This window comes from Hevea brasiliensis, chromosome 9 (assembly GCF_030052815.1).
Source record: "Hevea brasiliensis isolate MT/VB/25A 57/8 chromosome 9, ASM3005281v1, whole genome shotgun sequence".
Lineage (NCBI taxonomy): Eukaryota > Viridiplantae > Streptophyta > Magnoliopsida > Malpighiales > Euphorbiaceae > Hevea > Hevea brasiliensis.
This window is the reverse complement of record NC_079501.1, coordinates 77,217,142-77,230,274: the sequence shown is the minus strand read 5'-3', so window position 1 is coordinate 77,230,274 and position 13,133 is coordinate 77,217,142.

Here is a 13,133-nt window from a genome sequence, read left to right as displayed (position 1 = left end):
GAGGGTGATCACGTAAATATTAGTGTTTTACCTGTTTAATTTATTTATTTGTAATTTACACACTTCTACAGTACACAAATTTTATTAATAATTTTTTCCAATTATCTTTAGGTTTCCAAGTTTTAAATTGATTGCAACTTAGATTATTAAAACATAATGAATTTGGTATTTGTGTTTTTAAGTAAAATTCATTAGAAAATGAATTTGTATTGCTTGCTAGATTATTTTTGATATTTGATGAACTTTCTAATACAATTTGATGGATTATTAATTAAGGTTTCTTTTTTGGATACATATATCCCTTCAGGTTAGAATAGCATATTCTTTTACCCAAACTTAACTAGACATAATTTTTCACAAATTAATCACTAATTGGATGATTCATATAGCATTTTTGATAATATATATATATATATATATATATATATATATATATATATATATATATATATAACATTGTTCATTTTTGAGAGTTTGATAATTAACCTAAAAATTATTTATGTGAAAAAGAGAGTGTATTCCCAGGTTGATTGGCTTGGTCTACAAGCTAGCTTATAAAGATTTATTTTTATTATTAACATAACCAACTAAATAGAAAATCTACTTATTTTGAGAATTTATTAGTACTATGGTAATTATAATTATTATGGTAATAGAAGTAAATTTTATTAGTTGATTACATACACCAAACTACTTAAGAATTATAGAAATCCAAGAATATTAAACTAAGTTAAATAACTTTAATAAATGTTTGAATTTCATAAATAATTAAAATTATTTTAATGCATATACTTTACTAATTTTAGTATTTAATATTAAAATATTACAAGAATTAATACCATATTAATTATAATTATTAAAGTAAAAGGAGTAAATTTGATTAGTTGATTACATACTCCAATAGCTTTTTCTTTTCTTTTCTTTTTTCTTTTTTTTTTTTATACTATTGTTTTAGTCATTACTCATTAGAGATAAACTTTATTACAAAACCCAAATCTTATGGGATCAAAATGATATTGATTTACCACCTCTTTTTGTAATAATGGGAGTGGGAAAGTAATAATATTCAAGGAGAAGGCCCACATAGTGGGAATCCACGTTCTCTTTCTAGCCTCAATCTTTTCCTCGTTAGACCTACCAAACTCAAATGCAACTCTCAAGGGATTGGATTTTTCTTTTTTCTTCTTTTTCTTTTATAAGCCTTTTGCTTTGACATTAGGAAAAGACCATATTATTGGTGAAAGCAATTGCTGTGGAAATAATCAAATACCCTTCCGCGGATTTTTAATTGTGAGAGAGATTATTCAATATATTCGATAAACATGCATCATTTTTCTAAATATGTGGACCATCTCTTTAAAATTAAGGAAAAATTGATTTTTTTTTTATCTCTAAAGAAATACTATTTTTGTGTGTTTCACAATAATTCTCCTCATCATGGCATTGTAATTCAAAAGTTATTACTTTCGTCCCATTCCAATATCTTTTTAAGGTTTTTCACAAAAATTATAAAAATAATTGGATAATATCATTTTTATAAAAAAACACTAATAATTGATTAAAATATTCTTACAATTTCATTGGAATATAGAAAGATGTTAAGAAGAGATAAATGCATTAGAAATAATAATAGACAACAATAATATTAGAAAAAAAAAATTAATGCTTTCTTGATTTTTTTAAATAACAAATAAAATGGGATAAATTTTATTTTTTAAATTATCTAATGGGACTGATGCTTCCATGAGTCTCTGAAATCCAATCCTGGTGCCACGTAAGCCTGTAAGATAAAGAAATGTGAAGTCGGTGGCCTTCTGACTAGCCACTCTAATACTCAAGTTAAAGTTCATAGGTAGAAAGTGTAAATGAAAATTAGATAGCAAATAAATATCAATTTTGGCAGAGTTTTCATGCTTGATTAATGGCTTTTTTTAATATTTATAAGCTTAAGCAAAATAGCCATTGTAGCTATCTGCTACAATCTCGGAAGTTGGGTTGATATCCAGAGATTGTTTCCTATTAATCAAGGCTTAATTTTGACTTGGCGATGTTGCTACTCGTTATAGGTGATGCTCGGCTTGACAGGCAAGTATTAACATTGCTTCTCCTAACAGCTTATCACTGTTCGATTCGGGCCTAGATCAAACTATCCTTTACTCGGTTCCATCCTGTTCGGTCTAGATGATTAAGCAGCCTTTCCCTCAATTTGACCCTTTGACATAGCTTAACACTTTAACTGTCACGTTGGATCATTTATTCCATGTGCTGACTATTTAGAATAGTCTCAAGGACAAAGGCAGTACGAAGTTTGGTTGAATGTGATGATGATAATTAATGGGATATATAAAAAATTCATGATAAAAATACATTTTTGGGTTGTTCCCATATCATAGGGGAATTTGGTGGGCTCTTAACTTCGAAATCCCAACTCAAAACCACTATCCCTTCCTCCAAAGGAAGCCAATAAATGACCAAGTTGGGCTACTAAATGATTGTGGACCATTTGCGGGAACTTTTGTTGTTTGGCATGTTTGGATTATTACTGATGTGGGTGTTGATAGTTGTGTCAAGTTTAAATTTATACTATTTCAATAAACTTGAAATTATTATTTTTATTTAAAAAAACATTTCGAGAGGGATTTGTAAAGGTTGAATCTAATTAGGATTACTTAGAAGGGGATTGGATTTAATTTATAACTCAGTGAAATTTATTTATAAATAACAAAAAAATATAAATAGAAGCATTTTACTGATAACTTATTTTAAGTATTTTTTTAACCTCTATAAATTAAAATAATTATTTACTGATAATTTATTTTAATGATTTTTTAACCCCTATAAATTAAATTAAATACTACTTTACTTGTAATTATTATTTATTCTAAAACTATTTTATTATGAAAAATAAACTATATTATTTTAATATTTTTTAAAATATCAAGACTATCATCATTTTTGAAAACTCCACATACCTTTTTAATATTTTAACATATTAAGTTATTTTAAATACTTATTAACTAAATATTTATAAATTATATAAAAAATTAATTTTAAAGTAGTTTTATCAAACACTCAGCTATTTATTTTTAAATTAATTTATAAATTATAAAGTATATTCAAATTAAATATTAAAAATAAGTTACCAAATCTAATACTCTCTAAAATTTTAATATAATAATAAATTTTTTAATTATTTTTTTGAAAAATAAATCATATTATATTGTCTTTCACAAAAAAAAAATCTAAGAAATATTTTTTCAATTTTCTTTTTTTGAGACACTTAGAAAATTAGTCATAAACAATTTTCTTTTATGAAAAGGAAAATTAAATCATTTTAAAGAAAAATAATTTTTTGTTTTTAAATGACTTTAACTTTTTAAATAAATTTCTCTGTTTAAAAGAAAAGTTATTTGATGGATTTTTTAAAAAAGTTATTAAAATTAGTCTGTTAACCACTACAAATGATCAACCTTAAACACTAATGGAGGTAGCCATAATTTTATTATTTTTTAATTTTTTAATTTTTTAATTTAATAATAAGTAACAAATAAATAAAATTTTATTATTCAAGTTGAAAGAAAATTAATATAGATAATTTTTCAGTGTACTTCATGTAATATCCCGAACCTTCGAGTTATGAATAGTACCATTTTTGGTCCGTGACTAATACTATTCAAAGACACCTTGAGGATAAAAAATAAATAGAAAATTAATTGAGATAGACACAATAAAAATTCAAGTGACCCAAAAATATAAGGATTCACCAGGTATATTGTAAAAGAGAGATTATGACTCGATAAGGGGCATTTTGGTCAATTCACTTTAAGAGTTGATTTTTTTTTACCAAAAGGTCAATTTAATTAAATAAAAATAAATTATTGAATTATGAAGAAATATTGAGGAAAATTTAGTGTAAATATAGAAAGAAAAGAAAAGAAATAAAAAGATTAAGCTTAATTACATTATGACACAATTAAAAATTTATAGTTAAATAAATAAAATTTGGGAGATAATTATAGGTGGGATAAGACAAATTTCCACTAAAAAAATAAAAAAAATAAAAAGCCAATTCCTCTCTTTTTCCCTTAGGTACCTCCCCACACTCTTTCCCTCTCCCTCTCTTTTCTTTCTTCTTTCTTCCTTCTTCCACTTACAACCTCTCTCAACCCTTGATTTTCCTCACTTTCTCTCCATGGGTTTTCTATCTAATTGGTAGAAAACATCAAATCTATTTTAGATTGAGAGAGTAAAAGCTAAGAGAACCAAAGAATAAGAAAAAAATTAAAGATTTGGGGAGTTAGAAGGAAGTCATCAAGAGGTAAGTTCTTTAATGCTCATTTAGTTATACAAACCTTAAACTAAGTTAGTTTATGATGAAATTTCATAAGAAAATGAAAGAAAACAAGTATGAAATCTAAACTAGGGTTTTGGCTAAATTGGAGAAAAGTTAGGGTTTGATGTATTTGAATGAAATGGATGATGAGATTAAGCTTAGTTGAAGTAGTACACATGGTTGGGAGTAGTAAGATTTCATGGGATTGCATAAATTGAATTATGGAAGATTAGGGTTCATGGGAAAATTGGGTTTTGGTGCTAGAGAGTGAAATTGGTGTGTGTAGTGTTAAATTATGATCATTTGAGGTTTATTTAGTTTGAATTGACATTGGGTTGATGAATGGAGGTAATGAAATGGTAGGATTAGGGAAAATTGCAAACTTTGGTGTTTGAAAATTGTGGGGTTTGTGCTAGGAAGTGCCATTGATGTGTCAATGCTAAATTATAGTCATTTTGGGTGAATTAAATGTGAATTGAGGTTGGTTAGTGGGAATAATTGAAGAAATGAAAAATTTGAACCTAGGGCAGAATTTGCACACTGAGTTCAGTGTGTTTGACAGCCCATAAATTGAGCTACACAACTCCAATTGGTGTGAAACCAATTGGAAATGAAACTTAAGACATAGGACTAGAATTTTTGTGAAGATACCCTGCCCCGAAAATGACCTTAAGCTATCTGAAATAAGCCTTGAACTTAGAGACAAAATTTTGGAACCTGCAGAATTTGACCATATAAACAGTAAAATTTGCATGATCATAACTCTCTCTAGAAAACTCCGATTTAGGCGATTCTTGAACCGATGGAAACCTAAGACATAGTAGAACATTTCATACGAGGGACTTGAGGCCAAATTATGGACTTAACCCAATCAAATTGCTAAGCAAAGTTGAATCACTGAATCTGCAGAACTGCAGATTTACCATATGAATAGTAAATTTTACATGGTTATAACTCTCTCTAGAAAACTCCGATTTAGGCGATTTTTGAACCGATGGAAACTTAAGACATAGGAGAACATTTCATATGAAGAATATTAGACCAAATTATGGACTTAACTTGATCAAATTGCTGAACGAAGTTGGATCAATAAATCTGCCAGAACTGAATGTGCAGGATGAACAGTGACGTGAACAGTAATCGTATTTTGGTCATAACTTAAGCTACACAGGTCTGAATTAGGCAATTCAAAAAGGAAAATAAAGTTAAGACCTAAATGAACAATTTTCATGAAGAACACCTCACCAAATTATGATCGAAACTAGGTAAAAATTGAGTTCAAAGATTGGGGCACCAAGCTATCCCAAAACCAAAATATTCTAAAATTTTCAAAGCTAACTTAGGATGCATTAGACATGCATGTAATGAGTTCTTGGTAGCAATTGAGATTGGTATTGAGGTATTCTATTTGTGTATTTTCAGTAGAAAAAGAAGTTGGAACGGACAAGGAGAAGTAGGTAACAAGGAAGGAGAATTATTGAAGGTTTGTGCACAACTAACCTTTTCTTCGTTTTTAAACTTGTAAATTGCTTGGAATGTGTTAAATTGAATGAGTTTGCTTTGAACAAGTTTACTTTGACTGAAATATAGTTTTTCTCTTGCATTTAAAAAATTTAGGTGTTGCCACCTTTATATGGATATTATGATGAATTTAAATGTGTTTATTGGTTTATAAATGTGATTGTTGAGTGGGAAATTTTTGGAAACTGTTTTGAAACCATAGTTAGGATGACAGTTCCTTTCGGAACTCCCCAGTAGTAATGGCTACTTGGGGTTGATAATTGATATTGATTATGTCTCCCATTAATAACGGTTAGTGGGATAAGACTACATGAGTACTCATTAGCTAGCTAGCCCTTCCCTCATTAATAATGGTTAGTGAGGTTAAGATTGCTTTGTCGTGGTGTACAACACGGCACTGATAGTGAAATTTTGTGTCATGGCCTAAACTGTGTGTTGATGTTGGCAATACTAATGCTTTGTGAATTGTGATTTATGAAGTGTGATTTCTCTTTTGAAATGTTATTCCAATAAATGGCTCTTATGGACTTAGAACTATTGTGAAGTTTTCATGCTTAAGAAAAATGTGATTTATTATGCTTTGACAAATTGTGTTTTACCTTAAGTTTTAAAGTTATTAGTTGTGCACCACTGAGTGATATACTCAGCGATAGCTTCTTTATGCTGTCGCAGGTGAGGGAAAGGAGAAGGCTGCCGAGTGAGAGACTTGAAAGCAGCATTTTGGTATTGTTTGTGAGTATTTACGTTAGGTATACCCTTGTGATTCCTTTGGATGTATTTTGTACCTATATGTATAGATGTACGGACATTGAGCAGTTTGTATTTAAAAGCATTGCATTGCTATCACATTTTGAGTTTGTAACTATTTTGTATTTTACTTTGAGACTTATGAAAATGTAATTTTTGCAATATTTAGTCTATCATTATTTCCAATGAATGTTTACATGGAATTTTAACTATTCTCATGCAGTTTTCCGTAAAAGAATTGATAAGATAAAAAGCTATGGTTTGTTTTAAAATCCTTTGTAGCATAACTAATGGGTTATCGGTAGGTGGAGTTCGGTAATTCATTAGGTATGCTACGGGAACATGTCGTGCCTTACAAGGGATAAGGTGTGACACTTCAAATATCACAAAATATAGTTTATCTTTTCTTTAAAAAAATAAATTATTTTCTCAAAATATATTTTTCTCAAACAAATAGAGGCAAAATGTCATTGTTATTATGTCATTTAAGGTGCTTTAAATAAATTCTTTTCTTTTTTTTTTTTTAAAAAAAGTGACTGACAAAAGTAAGAATATTTTGGAGAAATTAAAAATAAAGAAGTTATTAAATTTTTATGAGTATATCTAATATAAACTAGATCTCATACATGAACATGTTTACACAAAAAAAGTAATTTTTTTTGTACTTAGGCCTAAGATTTATTAATTGATTTTTTGTAAAATTAATTTAATTAGTTTTATTTCATTGATTTAACCAATTAAAGGCTTAAGATAAATTAATAGATAATTATGAGTTGTTATGAGATAAATATCAAGAGTAGTTAGCAGATAATGGGTAGAAAGAGTTATGGGAAGTTGTTAGAGGTTAAGTGAGGTTGCAAATAGTGGGGTAGGGAACTTCCATTCTCTTTTAGATAGATGCAAGGAGAGCTATAAATATTAGATAAGCGGCAATTCAAAAGTCCCAACAACACAATTGGACTTTAGTTGTCTATGTATCCTTTACTTTTATCTACATTTGATTTTCCAACTGTTGCATTTAATTTCTAAAAGCCTTGTATTTATTGTTTAAGTAATCAAATCATTCTTTCCATCAATTACTTGTGAGGTTGACAAAACTGCATGTGGTCTAGTTAGTTCCCACAATCGTTTGATTTTAGAAGTCAGAGCATAATTTAAGTAATAAGCCAGTTGAGATTGTTTTTTTAAGGAATAGTTTTTGGCACACCCAGTGGGACCAAGTCTCACGTTCATCATCATTCACACTATTCAAAAGGTATCAACATGCCTCCAGAAACCAAAAGCATTCTTGGCAAGGATGCTACCATGTCCCATGGTGTGAAATGGAATCCTATTGCAATTGGCCAGAATGTTCAAGTTCCCCTCATGGTGTAGCAATTTGAGAGGAGGCCAACTTCTCAAAGAGAGGACATTTGAAATGTTGAATCAGCAGAGGATGTATGCACCTCAGTGACTAATCCTAATAAGATTCAATGTGGGTCACTAATCATTTCGAGTATTGAGAATCTTGAAGGAAAACTAGTATCTACTATCATTAATGTCTTGAAAAAAGACATGGGAATGTGGATGGGAAACCTTAATAGCATAATGGAAAAGATTTTACATGTTTTGCTGGAGAAATTTAATTTATTGTTCTGTACTATCCGATGGCCAGGTCTCAAGACTAGAGGAATTTGACACGGTATTTAGAGGCGTTAGGGAGCTTGAGGGGCAATCTTAGCCTTAAACTTCTCATGGCAATGCTGATGGAAGCTATGCTAATAGTGAAGAAAGGTATCAGCCACCTCATAAAAGAGAAGAGCAAGTGGTTAGCTAGCCAAGAACACCAGTCCAATCTAGCCATTCTGACGGCAGGACTGTTACTCCCACACAAATTCTTAGTAACTTTTGTAACACCCCTATGTTCGGTAGTGCGTTCTACTGTTCCGGTGACCAGTGTCTGTCAGGATAGCTAGGATGCCTAGAACTACATCTAAATGTTAGTGAGAAGACATAAAATAATAAAATACAAGAAAGGAAAATACAAGAAAAATAAAGGAAAAATAATAGCAATGAAATGTAACCAAGTTAAACGAGCCAAAAACCGTAGCGATGGGTGACCGCACCGAGAAGTTGCGGCGAGAACCGTTGACTAGCCCTGGACCTCGGGGAACCCTGAAAAATATTTTTAAGACATAATTAAAGACTTATTGAGGCATAAATATCAATATAAATATCAAAGAAAAATTAATTAATTAGTACAAAGAAAAATGAGAAATCGAGAAAACGACAAAACTCGGTGTTACCGAAAAATCGAGAATGCAATCCGAACGGGGGCATTGTGGTCATTTGACACCCCGAGTTGTCTTTTGACCTAAATGTCCATTAAAAATAAATGATATTACACTTGGAAAATGTCATGAAAAATTAAAATAGTGGTACAAAATCTAAATAACAAAAGATAGGAGGAAAATGTGCAAATTATGGAAGTTTAACATAAAAAATGTTTTTAATCCTATTAGTGCTCCACTAACTCCACTAAAATGGACCATTAAACATATTGTGGACAGCAGATCACTCATCTTCTTCAACCTCACTCACCTTGCTGAATTGAAAAAAAAAAAACTCTTAAAACCTCCATGGATGGCCAACCATGGCCAAAGCTTCCAAACCTCCATGCAAGCATGAAGTAAGCCCCTTTTCCACTTGATTTCTTCACTAAAGTTGTTCTACACAACTTGGGCAGTAGATAGGCAGCAAGAAATTTAAGTTTTGGTGAGGTTTTGAAGAATTTCAAAAGTGGTAAGTATGTATTTTTGATTCTTGTTTCATTAAACCTTGAATGGATGTTATGGGTAGTTGATTTGTGGCAGAATTTTTAAAGTTTGATGTTTTAAGGGAGATGTACATTTTGGCAGCCATGGAACCTCAATAAGAATAGTTTATTCTGGCATGTAAATAGTGGTTTGGATGATGATTTAATTGTTTAATTGTATTGAAGTTGAATTCCAAGTGTAAGGTTTGAATAGGAAGTTTGAAAAGTGAAAATGGAAATTGATGGGTATGTGTAAACTTGTGGCAGCCTTATGAAGAAGATCAAAATGTGTTGTTTCATGGTTTGGTTTATGGAATTATATTGTTGAATTATATTGTTATGGATGGCAGCATGTATGTGTGTATTAAGGTTTGAATTTGGACATGTAAATGAGGTGCATTCATGTGTTTAATTGTTGTAATTGGACTTGAAAAATTCTGGGTTATAGTGTGCATATTGAGAATGGTTATAAGCTGCCAAAAAGACAAAAAATGTGTTGTGAAATGTGTTAATGGTAAGTTACAAAACAGAAATGACATGGAAGAGTGACTTGGTAAGCATAGGATGTGTAATTGGTAAAGGGTGAACAATGTACAATACGGCAGCATATGTTTTGGCTTAGAACCTTAAGTGTGTGGCTCCAATTGGTATGAGACCAATTGGAGGTGAAACTAGGCACAAAATGTGCCAACTTTTATGAAGGAAGCTTACCAAAATTCTGCTTAGAAGGTGACTTGAAAAATGACCAAATCCGGATTAGTGAATTGAAAGCCTGAAAATTGACCATTTGGCCAGCAGTTGGTGTTTTGGCCAGCAGTTGGTGTTTTGGCCATAACTCACTCAAAACAGGTCCAATTGACCTGAAATTTTTACCATGAATATTTTAGACATATATCTACAATTCTTATGAAGACACCAACACCCAGAAATGATCATAAGCAAGTCAAATAGCTTGCACAAGTTCGGGTACCAAAACTGGCCGAACCAAAAGTGACCTAAAAATGACCTAAAGTTACCATTTTGGTACATTCTGTCTAGCATTGGTAAATTGACCACAACTTGGTCTACACAACTCAGAATGACCTGAAATTTCGCCCCGCGTGCAATAAGACATAGACCTACAAGTTTGTAGTTTGGACTAAAACTCGAAAACCGAGGAAACTAGGTCATCCGGCTAGGTCAAATTAGTATACCGAAATCCGGTAAATTGCAATAAAATGCAATATACTTGAAAATGAATTTGGTAACATGTACCAACACTAAAAGGCTATTAAATGTGACATATTGGTAACATTAGAATTGACTCACTTAGAGTGCATCAAGGGTCAATATTATAGGTTGACTAATGAAATGAATTGAAGGGAATAGTACCAAGAAAATTTAAATATTGGATTTTATTGTTAGAAACAAATTCATTGAGTACTGAAACACTTTAAATTGTGTGTTTCAGTTGAAAAGGATATTGAGAAGCATAAGGAACACTGAGTCAGGGCCAAGAGGCATATATCAGAGGTTTGTGCACAATAGTTATTTCTTTAAAATTTTTCAATTGAAATAAATTATGATTATTTGTATGTTATTGTTTTAAATTGTGTTTGTGCACAATAATTTTGATTTCTTATTTTCTACTTAAAAATTTATTTGAACATTATAGTTTTAAATTGTGTCTGTGCACAATACTTTTTATATTCACTGCTTTTACCAGAAAATTTATTTGGAGAAATAAGTTATGAATAATTTTTGATTGTTTTGGCTTTGGGAGTTTTATTGAAAATTATTGTGTTGCCCACTTTGCAAATGAAAATTTTGAGATAAAATATGATTTGTGGTTTGTGTGAAATATTTTACTATTGTGATTTGGAATTATTTTGATTCACACTTGGCATGACACTGTTATTATATTCCTCCCTCTTTGACTTATCAATCTGGGGTGAGTGTGATTATGTTCCTCCCTCTTTGACTTGTCAGTCTGAGGTGAGTGTGAATGAGTAATCATTATTTAGCTAGCTTCCTCCCTCATTGATTTCGATTATTGGGGTGAGTGTGTCTTGTCGTGGTGTACAACACAGCATGTGTGAAAAAATTGTGTCATGGCCTAAATTGTGTTATTGATTGGCAACACTGTATTATTCAGTTATTTGATCAAATGGTGTTATTGATTGGCAAAATTGTATTATTCAGTTATTTGATCAAATGGTGTTATTGATTGGCAACACTTTATTATTCAATTATTTAATCAAATGGTGTTATTGATTGGCAAAACTGTGTTATTCAGTTATTTGATCAAATTGTGTTATTGATGGGCAAAATTGTGTTATTCAGTTATTTAATCAAATTATGTTATTGATTGACAAAATTGTGTTATTCAGTTATTTTATCAAATTTGTGTTATATGAACTTTGTAAATTGTGAAATGGAATTGTGAATTATTTGATTTGTGAATTGTCAATAAAAGATTTATATATCGCATTTCAAATTGTTATTGTGCGCCACTGAGTAAATTTTACTCAGCGATAGCTTTTCATTGCTGTCGTAGGTAGACAGACTGACAGGGCAGCAGATTAGGCTGCTAATGCTATATTGAGAGTTCATTGGGTATATTGAGTATACCATATTTTTGCATTTTGTATTGTAATGTATGTTCACTGTATGTATATATTGTTCTTGGTTTTGAGCAGTTGTAAATTAAAATTGTACATTGAAATTGTAAACTAAATTTGTAAATTATTTTGGCTTGTAAATATTGCGATATATTTCTTTTATCTCGGTTTTTGGAAACACTGGGAAATTGGTTGTTGAACTGTGTTGATAATGTTTGAGAAATTTATTGTGTTGAACAAATTGTTGGAGTTTGGGATTGAGGAATTATATATTTGAAGTGCTTTTTACAAGTTTTTGAAGAACTGTTTTATTCAAAATATAGATGGCACTCTGCCAAAATTTTTACAGAAATTATTAATACTTCAAATGTGTTATTTGGTTTCACTTCAGTTAAAAAAAAAAAAAATTTTTAACACCTGTCAATAGTGCTCACCACTGTAAAAAGAAGAAAAGTTTTAAAATCCCTTGTAGTGTATTTAATGGGTTATCAGTAGACGAAGTTGGTAATTCATTAGATATACTATGGGATCATGTTATGCCTTACGGAGGGGTAGGTTTGACAACATTAATCCGGTAACTCACCCTGGTGTCTATGATACAGAGGTGGTTACAGGTCCTTTGGTGGTACCAACTTCTTAGTAGGTGTGGGCACCTCAAGTGACCTTTGGCTCAAGGGGCACTAATAAAAAAGGAACTAACATATCTATAGTTCAGGTTCCTCAACCAATTGCCACTAATGCCCCAGGTACCAGCACCTATTGAAGGCATGGAAGCATGGGAATTAGGGCATTTAAGTATTGAAATTTAAAACTCTAATCTAGGGTTACATGCAACATACCATATGTTTTATATGCCTAATCAATTTCAATGCTCATAAGCATAACAAAACACATTTTAGCATGCATTAAAATCTTCATTTGCCATTTAAGATTGTGAATTAACAAATTAATTCATTAATCCCTAATTAAAAAGAGGGATTTTGAGTACTAACCTCTTGATGCACAATTGATGCAATTCCCACTCTTAGGATGCTCTTAGGACCCCAAATATTGTCCCTCTAACTTGTCCACCACAAGAACACTAATGGCACCCCCAATTTGACTTTCCAAGCCTTGCCAACCACTTGAAATTTGGGGT